The sequence below is a fragment of the Amphiura filiformis genome, chromosome 10 (genome assembly GCF_039555335.1).
Source record: "Amphiura filiformis chromosome 10, Afil_fr2py, whole genome shotgun sequence".
NCBI lineage: Eukaryota > Metazoa > Echinodermata > Ophiuroidea > Amphilepidida > Amphiuridae > Amphiura > Amphiura filiformis.
In genome coordinates, this window is record NC_092637.1 from 41251713 (window position 1) to 41262113 (window position 10401).

At 34.4% G+C, this 10401-nt stretch overlaps 1 long non-coding RNA gene across 1 annotated transcript; it reads right to left on the reverse strand.

The window, feature by feature from the left end:
• Window positions 1-4521: 4521 nt before the first annotated feature.
• Window positions 4522-9733, reverse strand: LOC140162866 (uncharacterized). The gene is made up of 4 exons (XR_011860365.1): window positions 9663-9733; window positions 7591-7722; window positions 6061-6213; window positions 4522-4623 (listed from the first exon to the last, which is right to left on the reverse strand). It is a non-coding gene; the product is annotated as an uncharacterized lncRNA (long non-coding RNA).
• Between the last annotated feature and the right edge of the window lie 668 nt (window positions 9734-10401).

Below are 10401 nucleotides of genomic sequence, written 5' to 3' on the forward strand. Positions count from 1 at the left end.
GTATAAAAAAACGTAATAATTGAGCACAATATGTACAATGTTCTCTTAGTTATGCCTTCATTCGTTTTCTGATGATTTTAAATACTTGACAAATTAACTTTGCATTCTTGGGTGTATGTAATTTACATCGTTGGCCTCGCTTTCAGATTTCCACTTCGATAACTCCGGGCTAATTGGAGTATAAAGCATGGCCAACCGCTGCCAACAGCAACAAAGTGATCAGTTGCGACAAAGTGAATAGGGTCATTATGTTGCCATTCGCGTATGATACCAATGAGCTCACGTTAATATGCCTGCTTAGGGTCTTTGGCTAGCTTTTGGTATGTGCTTTGAACATTGAGCAAAAACTCCATCTTAGCTTCATAGTCTCAGGTACCAAGAACTATTGTGGCACGGCCTTTGTCGGCCTGTAAGATTGTGATATTGTCATCTTTTTCAAGTTAACCAGAGCTTTATGTTCACCTTTTTGGTGTTATTAGACGGCACTTTGGATTCACGATAACATACGTTTGTATACTTTGAGTTTCCGACGAGGCGAGTTTTCGACATGCTATACTTTAGTGTTTACGATCTATTATTTCATCAGACTTTCCCGCGGCGTAACGGCGTTGAGTCCCTTTTCTAGGGAAGATTACTCATTTTCAATCAGTATCCTGTCCAATTTATTGATGACCCATCTATTCTTAACTATGTTATTATCTTCCACTCGATTTTGAGCAAAAACTCCTGCTCGGCTGTCACTAATTTGCCGAACTTATCACGCTGTTAACATTCACTTTGTCAAATTCCAAAATCGGAACATCGTTGTAGTTTTGTTACGGATACTGCGTGCATTCCAATGACATACTTTTAGGACAGTCCAAGAAAGATAGTTGGTTGGATTTGTGTGAAGCTCCGTGTGAACATCATCGTGCTCAATACCAAGAGATAGTATGATTCTCCAAGTGCATGGGAAAGTGGTATTGCGCAAGGCATCATCTCTAAATTGGGTTAACTCACTTCAATTCGAATATTGTATATTCCCTCATTTAACCAAATTTGGTACTCGGGATACGTATGTTGTTTTGTTGGTGCTAGACCAAATATAGACGAGTACAAGTCCAATAAGAATCAGATTCTGATTATTGATCACTGTACCATGGTGTGCAATGATAGCCATAGGCATTGTTACGATAGAAACCAGAGAAATTATGAGATGAAAAAAACAATACTTGCAAACTGCTTCTACTAAGTCTCAATTGAGCACTTTATTCAAAAGATAATCTAACTCTGATTAAAAATTTGTTATCACGCTCCTGTATTTGCAGTTGAGCACTTTCTGATTATCTCCGATAGGCAAACTGATTCTGGGTTAGATTTTGGCTGTGTTGACACCATGGAAAGTATATCCATTCATATTCCCAAGAGATGGTAGTCAACCCAAAGCATTTCATCGTGTCGTCTGACAATTTCTAGGCATGAAACTCAGAGTAACGATTACCTATTAGATATATTGGTGCATATTTGGTGCTTTGGGTTCCAGAGACTGTTATACAGGCACTTTGCATACAAATAACAATTTTTTTAGTTTATTTCACAAGCTTGTGGCCAAAAAGTTTACATACCGTAATTAAATTGTTGATACCAACCTTAATATAAACCCACCTGGACAAAATTCTTTTATCAGACCAGTCGATGACGTCACGTTGAAGTTGTAGTCAGGAGAAAACAAGCAATAATGTTAGTTAAGTATGTAAAGGTGCACTTTATCCATATCAGTAAGCTAACGTAATTTTAACTAATCGAACGAAAATAATCATTCATAACCATAACAAGACCGTCATATGACCACATATGGATTGACCAACTACACACAAAAAGAATAGTACATTTTAATGCAAATATTATTAAAATTACTAGAAACCTATGTACCTATGTTCTCCCTACATTAGTATTATAATTAATATTATTGCTAGATTCAAGTTTTTCCGTACCATATGTTATGAAATACAAAAATTAAGTAAACATTACAAATTTCGCGAAGAGGCGTTCACTGCCAACGCCATACGGGTTGTGTGTTACGACATTGTGCGGTAGAACGTCATAGTGCCGTTCACATCCAAACTAGTTTCCTACACATCCAGTCGTCGTTCCTAGTATGCTTTTGATAGCCGCATACAGTCTGACCCGAGACTACATATTAACGCAATTGCAATACGCTCATGATGGCGCTATACTGAGACAAATATATTTAAACAATATAGGAAGCACACATTGATTCACCAGAGAACATGAGAATAGATTTTCGGTCAATGAAAGTAATTATGAAACTGTATTCAACAACAAAAGTTGCACTTTTCTAAATTGGCTATTTGTATGCATTAAAATGCGTAAATTTAACAAGTTTTTCATTCTAATTAAGGGATCCAAAATGAGCATTTATTGCGTTTCGACAGTATTTTTTGTGGGACATGAGAGCACCTCAGACCTATCGAATTGCATTATGAATACGAAGCATGTCTTTCTGATATCAAATAATTTTCTTTTTTTTTAAATCACAATATAATACAAATTTTATGACAAATTATAAACATTTGATATTTTTCAAATTTTTGATATATAACAGTCCTCGAAGTAAATTATATAAATCTAATGATATATTCTTAAAGTGTAAGTAGCAGGGAGGAAAAGCCGACGGTCAATTGAAAATTTGGACCTTTTATATTGAAGATATGGATTTTTTCCCAAAAAGAAAAAAAATCCATATCTTCAATACGAAAGGTCAAAATTTTCAATTGATCGTCGGCTTTTCATCCAACCTACATACACTTTAAGTATAAATCATCAGATTTATAAAGTTTACTTCAAGTACTGTTAAATATCAAAAATATCAATTTTAATGATTTGCCATAAAATGTGTATTAAATTGCGAATTTCAAAAATCAAAATTATTTGATATCAGAATGACATTCTTCATATTCAGAATGCAATTCGATATGTCTGATGTGCTCTAATGTCCCAAAATAAATACTGTCCAAACGTTCATACCCCAGCCCTTAAACTTAAGGAAGGAACAGCTGTAACTTCAATGACAAATCTTGTGTTTATTGATTAATTTAACAAATGGACCAACATATTCCTGGTTAGATGTTTTATACGTGTTTCATTGGTCATTCCTTGATTGGTTCAACCAACATTTATATGGGTGGCCGTTATCAAGACTCAACTTGTTACAAGCGAACAAGTGAGGGACAAGGCCACCTTAAAGGACTTTGCAGCAAATTCTTGCAGCAGGCCGGGAACCAGCTTGACTAACAGGAGAGAAGAACAATGCTTGGACGCCATCTGACATGAAGGAAGGCCTATTCATTATTGAAAACATTAATAAGCTGCAGCATTCATTGTAATTTATTCACTGAACCGTAAAAACTGTTTTTGAATGTGCGAGACCAAAATCAAGAAAAGCATATATTTAATTAAATTAAATTATGCTTCTTTTTTGATTAAATTACTCACTTAAAGGGAAAAAAATGTCAAACACAAATTGAAGCATAAAAAGCCTATGTAGGAAAATGCAACTTTTTTTGGCCGAAAATTTCATATATGGCTGCATTATGCAATGATGATGATACAAAATTAGCAACAAAAACCCGCTCACTTGATGCATAACTAATCAGTCTATGTTTCAAACTTTAAAACAAGAGAATTGATCAAGCCGTTTTTGGATTATACTAAAATGTCTTAGGGGGACTTACTTTTTGGAACCGTTTATTGTTTACTTGTGTATGCTATAACCTAAACAGAGTTTGAGTTTGGATGCCTTTTTGAAGTCGTCATGGTGTATATAATTCGAACAGCAAGAAACAAACTCCATTATCATAAATACATAGTACCGGTACACTGTTTACTTTTTAAAGCAAAATTAAAATAGATATTTTAACATGTCTAGTTCGATTACTACTCAGCAAACACAAACGGGAAATGCCGGGTTAAAGGGTATGTGAGGGTCAAGGGTATAAACGATTTTAATAACATTAAAAGAACTTTTAAGTGTGAACTTAAAAGTACACACAGTGTTTTGCAAATGATATTTTACTATAGCATTTCGAATTTTGGTAAAAAATGTTGTTGTATTATTTTTTCAGTATAACACGTTTTAACAAAGATTTTTCTTGATTTGTAAATAAACCGACATTGATAAGTTATCAAAATGTTTTAACTAAAACCAAAAAGCATAATGCATTATCAGGTTTTAAAAACATTTTGGTGTTTACTGATTAGTATTCATAAGCAAAACACTTTAACAGCTGTTTAATGCAATGAAACAGCAATGGGGAAAATGACGTTGTACGAACTGCTGTTACAAATACAGCACAAATACAGCAGTACCTTAATGCATGGTTTTATAGGATATTGTTTGTTAATTATTGTACATTACAATATGTAAAAATCTGAATATTGACCAAACTTGAAGGTGTCCTCCGCAGGACACCCTCAACTTTTATTTACCTTGACAATTCACTCCATACCAGTCTGGATGACATTGTCCACTCTGACATTCTCCTGTGTCTTTCAGACAGGTGACACCAGCAGCACAATTACATTCAGAAAGGCAATTGGCTCCGTAGAAACCCGGTTCACATACTATAGAAACAAACATTTTAACGCATGTGAAACATCATTATTTTAATACGGTGTAACAAAGACATTTGTTTCCAGTCAAGTTAGCGTAACTACTGAGGGCGAATATATTGGTCAAGTTGGGAGATTCAGCGCTTGTAGATCGAAAGACAGCTTAGGCTAATATAAATTGGCACAGCATTCGTGATGGTTGTTGTTGTGGACCAAATAATAATAAAGTATAAAATATGTAGGCCTATGTCCGGCACATAGGCAGGGTGATTCTTTGTTGGATTATTTGATCATATATGCCACCTCTTCTCATTTATCACTTTCTTTTTCTCACAAGTCTGAAACAGAGCGCTGTATGGGCTGACGAGTCGTACCGCAATGCGAACTTGGATGTAAGCTAAAGCTTTATATCATGTGTGTACATTGACGCAAATTCAAGTATATAGAAAACTTGGAAGTATATCTTTTTAAATTTGCCTCTGTATTTTGCAAACTAAAACAAGAATACTTTAATAAATACGAATATGAGGAAGGGCAGTAGGCCTACGTGAATTAATGCCAAGCATATACTGCAGTTACTGTCCATTTTCCTATACATAATACACAGTACTCTCACCATTGACTCGTGACCTCTACAAACAGTGCATGTTATAGGTATATGGGCATTGCCTAATTAACGTTACTGTGTGAAAAATAACCGGCAAATATTTAAAGTACTCTCTGAAATTCTAGAAAATATAGTTTTGTAACAAGTCGTACATTTTTAGCTAATTTAGGTGTCTTGACAAGACTGCATCATGGACAAACTGATATCGTAAAAGCCTCACCAGCGCTTACAAAAGTTATAAATGAACGCTGTACAATGGTTTATAGGCTACTCGTCACATAAGTCATGGGTCGACCGGGCTAAAAATGCTGAGCTTTTGCGGGCCGAATGTGGCAACCCAAAATTTATGGTCGAGTGGGAGAAACCGATTAACGACAACTTCGGTGTTCTATTGTGTGCAATACGCTATCTGGTGAACAAATTCCAAGTTGATTTTTTAACGTCAACTCATTTAAAAATGAGTTATGGAATGAAGTGGGCCACAGTGCCTTTTGAAAGAGATCAATCTGTGAGGTTTTGTTACTTATGCCATCAAACACTATAACACATTAATCAGTGGCATATAAAAATTGGTTATTCTTTTGTTTTGTTTAAATAAAATTGAAAAAAAAAAAAAAACATATCTCCCTACATGTTTGCGAATTAGTTCAGAATATATGAAGTATTGTTGAAGACCGAATTAAAAATACTAGTTTGCGTCTGACGTCCTGTCAACTAGACCAAAATGCCGAACTGTGCAGGTCAGCAACCAATCACGTCCGCCTTTGCCCTGACGGCAGACGCAAACTAGTCTTTTTAATTCGGTCTTCAATTATAGATAATTTATAATGAAAAATTCGTACCGCCATTGCAATCGATCCCTTTATACCCTGCAGCACATGAACAACCATATGGGTGTGGCAAGCAGAAAAGCTTTCCTTTACAGCCCTCGCCATGGTCACTAATTCCTGAGCATCGTAGTTTTCCGTCTTGTCCCCATTTATTTCTTCCGTGAACTGTACCACATCGTAAACAATTATAATAAACCAATCATAAAATAGAGCACAATTATAAGACAATCTGGGTCAAAGTCGTGTTTCTTTTATGAATACAAGTTCTATAAGAATTAATTCTAATCCAATGTGTGTGCTTTTTAAGCCCCGTTTATTTAATAATTTTGTCTCAAAGCTCCCGCGCGCATTGGACAATTGTGCGCGTTAGTCATGCCTAAAAACTATATTAATATCTTCCTTTTTTTAACCATTGCAAAATGAAATATTATTGCCATGTTGTGCATTCTAATGATAAAATTTCCAAATATTATATTATTTTACCCTCATCAAAATCACTTTTTCTTAATAAAGGCGTTATGATTATCAAATTTGGTATGTAGGACGTTTGGCTCATTAAAAGGAAAAAGATGATTTTCACCTAATTTGCATTTTCAATTAGCCGCCATCTTAGATTTGAAGGTGTCAAATTTCAAAATAGTCCATGGACCCAGGGAAATGAGCTAGGAGCTTTTTTTATTATTTATTTTAGATGAAAGAGAAAAGTTGTATTAAAAAAATGTTGAAGTCAGTTTTTTAAAACTTTTATTTTGGTCAAAATCAGCAAAAAGCCTAAAACACCAAAAAAAAAGCACTTTTTGGACAAAATGTCCTACGATAAAAAAGAATGGGGACAAAATTAGGAAATCTGACTCCAACATTTTTTGACAAATGACTTGAGGTACATTATGTCTGAATTTCATAGAAATCCATTAAAAATGGGTCCACTGACTATTTGGAAGGTTCAAAATCATCATTTCGGGCAAAAAATACGTTTATATCTAGATACACCTTCTAAATTTATGCACATTAGATGAAAATTTATTATATGTAGAATGTAAAAATTTATGCACTTGGTTTATTACAATTTGCTGTGAAGATAGCATTATTTTACTGTAAAAATATTATAAATCGCCACGTGAAAATCAATGAAATACATAATGTCACGGCTTGAAATACAATAAAATACATAAATTATACATTTGATCGTGCAAAATGCTTCACTTCAAGTTGCAATTTCTTTGGAACAGTAAGTGCGATTTTTTGTGGAATAAAACGTATGTGGAAGAAAAAAGTCTGCTCTTTTACCTGGAGTGACAATAAAATATGACTATAAATGGGTGTTTTTGATGAGGGTCTTCCCTTAAATCATACATTTTGTATCTCTGATTTATTTAATGTAGCATTATAGCAATTAAAAAACCGAATTCCTATTAGTCGTAAATTAATGATGTCCAACATGAATAATAGTAATAAAAACTTTTAAATTTCCAGAGAAATAAACTTCAGAGGAGATGTGAAACATACTTTCAAATTAATGTGGTCTTAGCATTGTGGTTCTACCTGTTTGACACAAATCGCCACTGAATCCCGGTGCGCAGACACATTCGCCAGATCGTTCATCACATATTCCTCCATTGTAACAGTGAGGACACGTGTATCGGCAAGTATCACCCCATTTATCCGCTTCGCAGGCTAAATGATAGGAACAAATGTATTAAATAATTAAGAACATGTACGCAATCTACTTAGAGAGCAAAATATAGGATTTTGTCTTTTATCTATCCAATATCATGTCATAATATTGTGAGTAGTGTTATCCATTACGATACAAATATTGGCCACCCAATGCATTTTACACGATATTGTATAAGCAAAAGACAAAGTCCTATGTTTTATACTCATTATTCCCGGGGGCACTCACATAAATGGTCTGTACGCATGCGTGACCCAAAAAACAAGTAAAAAGGGGTGTTTTTTTTAGGAAAGGCAAGTTACGCGCATGACGCATTTAGGGTCTAAAAACACTGATTTTCAAGAATAAGGGTAGTTTTTTTTAAAGTGAACAACTTGTTTAGGGTACCTTTTCAAATTTTTGGTAAATAAGGAATCCAAAAAAGGTACATTTGTTGCATTTCTACTGGCCAAAAACTCATAAGTGGGTAAATTCAATATTAAATTACCTTATTAAGGGGCTAAATTTGCTGGTAGGGTAAAACTCGTTTAGGGGGTGTTTGAAATTAAGGGATGGGGTATAAACATTTGGACAGTATTTATTGCGGGACAATAGATCACATCAGACATCATTACAATGTGAATACGAAGAATGTCCTTCTGATATCAAATAATTTTAATTTTTTGAAATTCGCAATGTAATATACATTTTATGGCAAATCATTAAAAATTGATATTTTTGATATTTAACAGTACTCGAAGTAAACTTTATAAATATGATGATTTATACTTAAAGTGTATGTAGGTGGGATGAAATGCCGACGATCAATTGACAATTTTGAGCTTTCGTATTGAAGATTTTTTCCCCAAAACACCAAAAAAAAGGTCTTTGGGGGAAAAACTCCATATCTTCAATATGAAAGGTCAACATTTTTAATTGATCGTCGGCTTTTCCTCCCAGCTGCATACACTTTAAGAATATATCATTAGATTTATAAAATTTACTTCGAGGACTGTTATATATCAAAAATGTGAAAAATATCAAATTTTGATAATTTGTCATAAAATTTGTATTATATCGTCAATTTCAAAAAATGAAAATTATTTGATATCAGAAAGACATTCTGCGCATTCAGAATGTAATTCGATATGTCTGATATGCTCTCATTTCCCACAAAAATACTGTCGAAACGCTTAAAACGCTCATTCTAGATCCCTTAATCAGTTTAAGTAAATTTTTTATTTAGAAAAAAGGAAGTTTGTGAGGATATCACCGTTGTTTTAAATGAACAAAACCGTCACAAACATCTAAATCGCATTTTAGTTTTCGCACGTGTATTACGCGATAGCATTATCGCGTGGTCATTGAAGATCAACAAGCGTACCGGCGTTGTGTGCGCGCAAACAAACAAAAAAACCTGACAAATCTCAGAAATTGGAGGGAGGGGATGAGAAGCAAAACATTAATTTTATAACACCTAATATTACATTACGATTGTATTGACTTTGAAGCCTAGCTGGTCATCAGAACATTACCGTAAATTACGCAGGTAATAATTCTAAACCGATAATTAATATATTTAAGTATCCTAAGACTGAACATAAAATATATTTCATGTATAACAAGGTAATTTAGTCGAAATAATATTGATTTAGGCCTAATTTACCGGGTTTTCATTACAATAGCGCTTTCAAGATGATGAAGATATTTCCAGCGGACCACAACAGTATAGAGTCTTACTCGTAAATTAGTGCCATCACATCTGTACTTTAGGTCTAAAATGCTTCCCTATTACAGCTGCGATCCACAATGTAACAGCTTTAATATAACTGGGATATTTAGCATATCATTAAATTCAGACCAGCATACAGGCTTTTACAACCAATCATTGATAATTGGCATTAGAGTTGACGGAGTAATGAGTAAGAGTATTATTTTTATGTGTATTTACTTAGCATACCTCTAACGATCAGTTGGAAAATGGCATGTTTACCATCAGTTCGTTTTCCAGCTTCATGGCACTCATAGACACCTGCATCATCGACGGTAACACTGGGGATTGTAACGCTCGTGACGTCATCCCAATTTGGACGGTTTCCGGTTCCACTATATTGCGCGTTATTATGCCACCATCTGAGAGTAGACTTGGTTGTGTCCATTGTGAAGGTCACAGATTCACCGATGCTTACTGTTTGAGAAATGTGCTGAGGAGTGACATCACCTATGCGACAAGAAAAATAGTCCTTATTGCTATAGCATTTATTAATTTTAGAAAAGAAACGAACTGCTAGCAACATAAAGATAAACAGTACTAAAGTAACGGTTTACTAAAGCTCGTGTCTGTTTAAAGGCATATTAATGGTTGCATTGTCTTTCCATGTGAAAGCGAATATCGTAATTCAGTTTAATTTTATTCCCATCGCTACTTTCTGTTCAGTTAGCTTAAATTATTGTTGTAATTCAATATTTGACAAAGTAGCGATACATGTGAAAAATAATGAATTAAATGTTGCTAAATATGGTAAGATAAAACGTTGTTGATTCAGCAACACCATTTTTTGCAAAGAATTGTTAATACATGATTATGCAATAGTTATGAGCCCTGGTGGAAAGGGTAAGAAATTTTTGGGGACTCGAATAGGAAGGGGGGGGGGTGCAAGCAATTTTGGCAAGCCGAGAGGGACAAGAAGTTTTGGGCA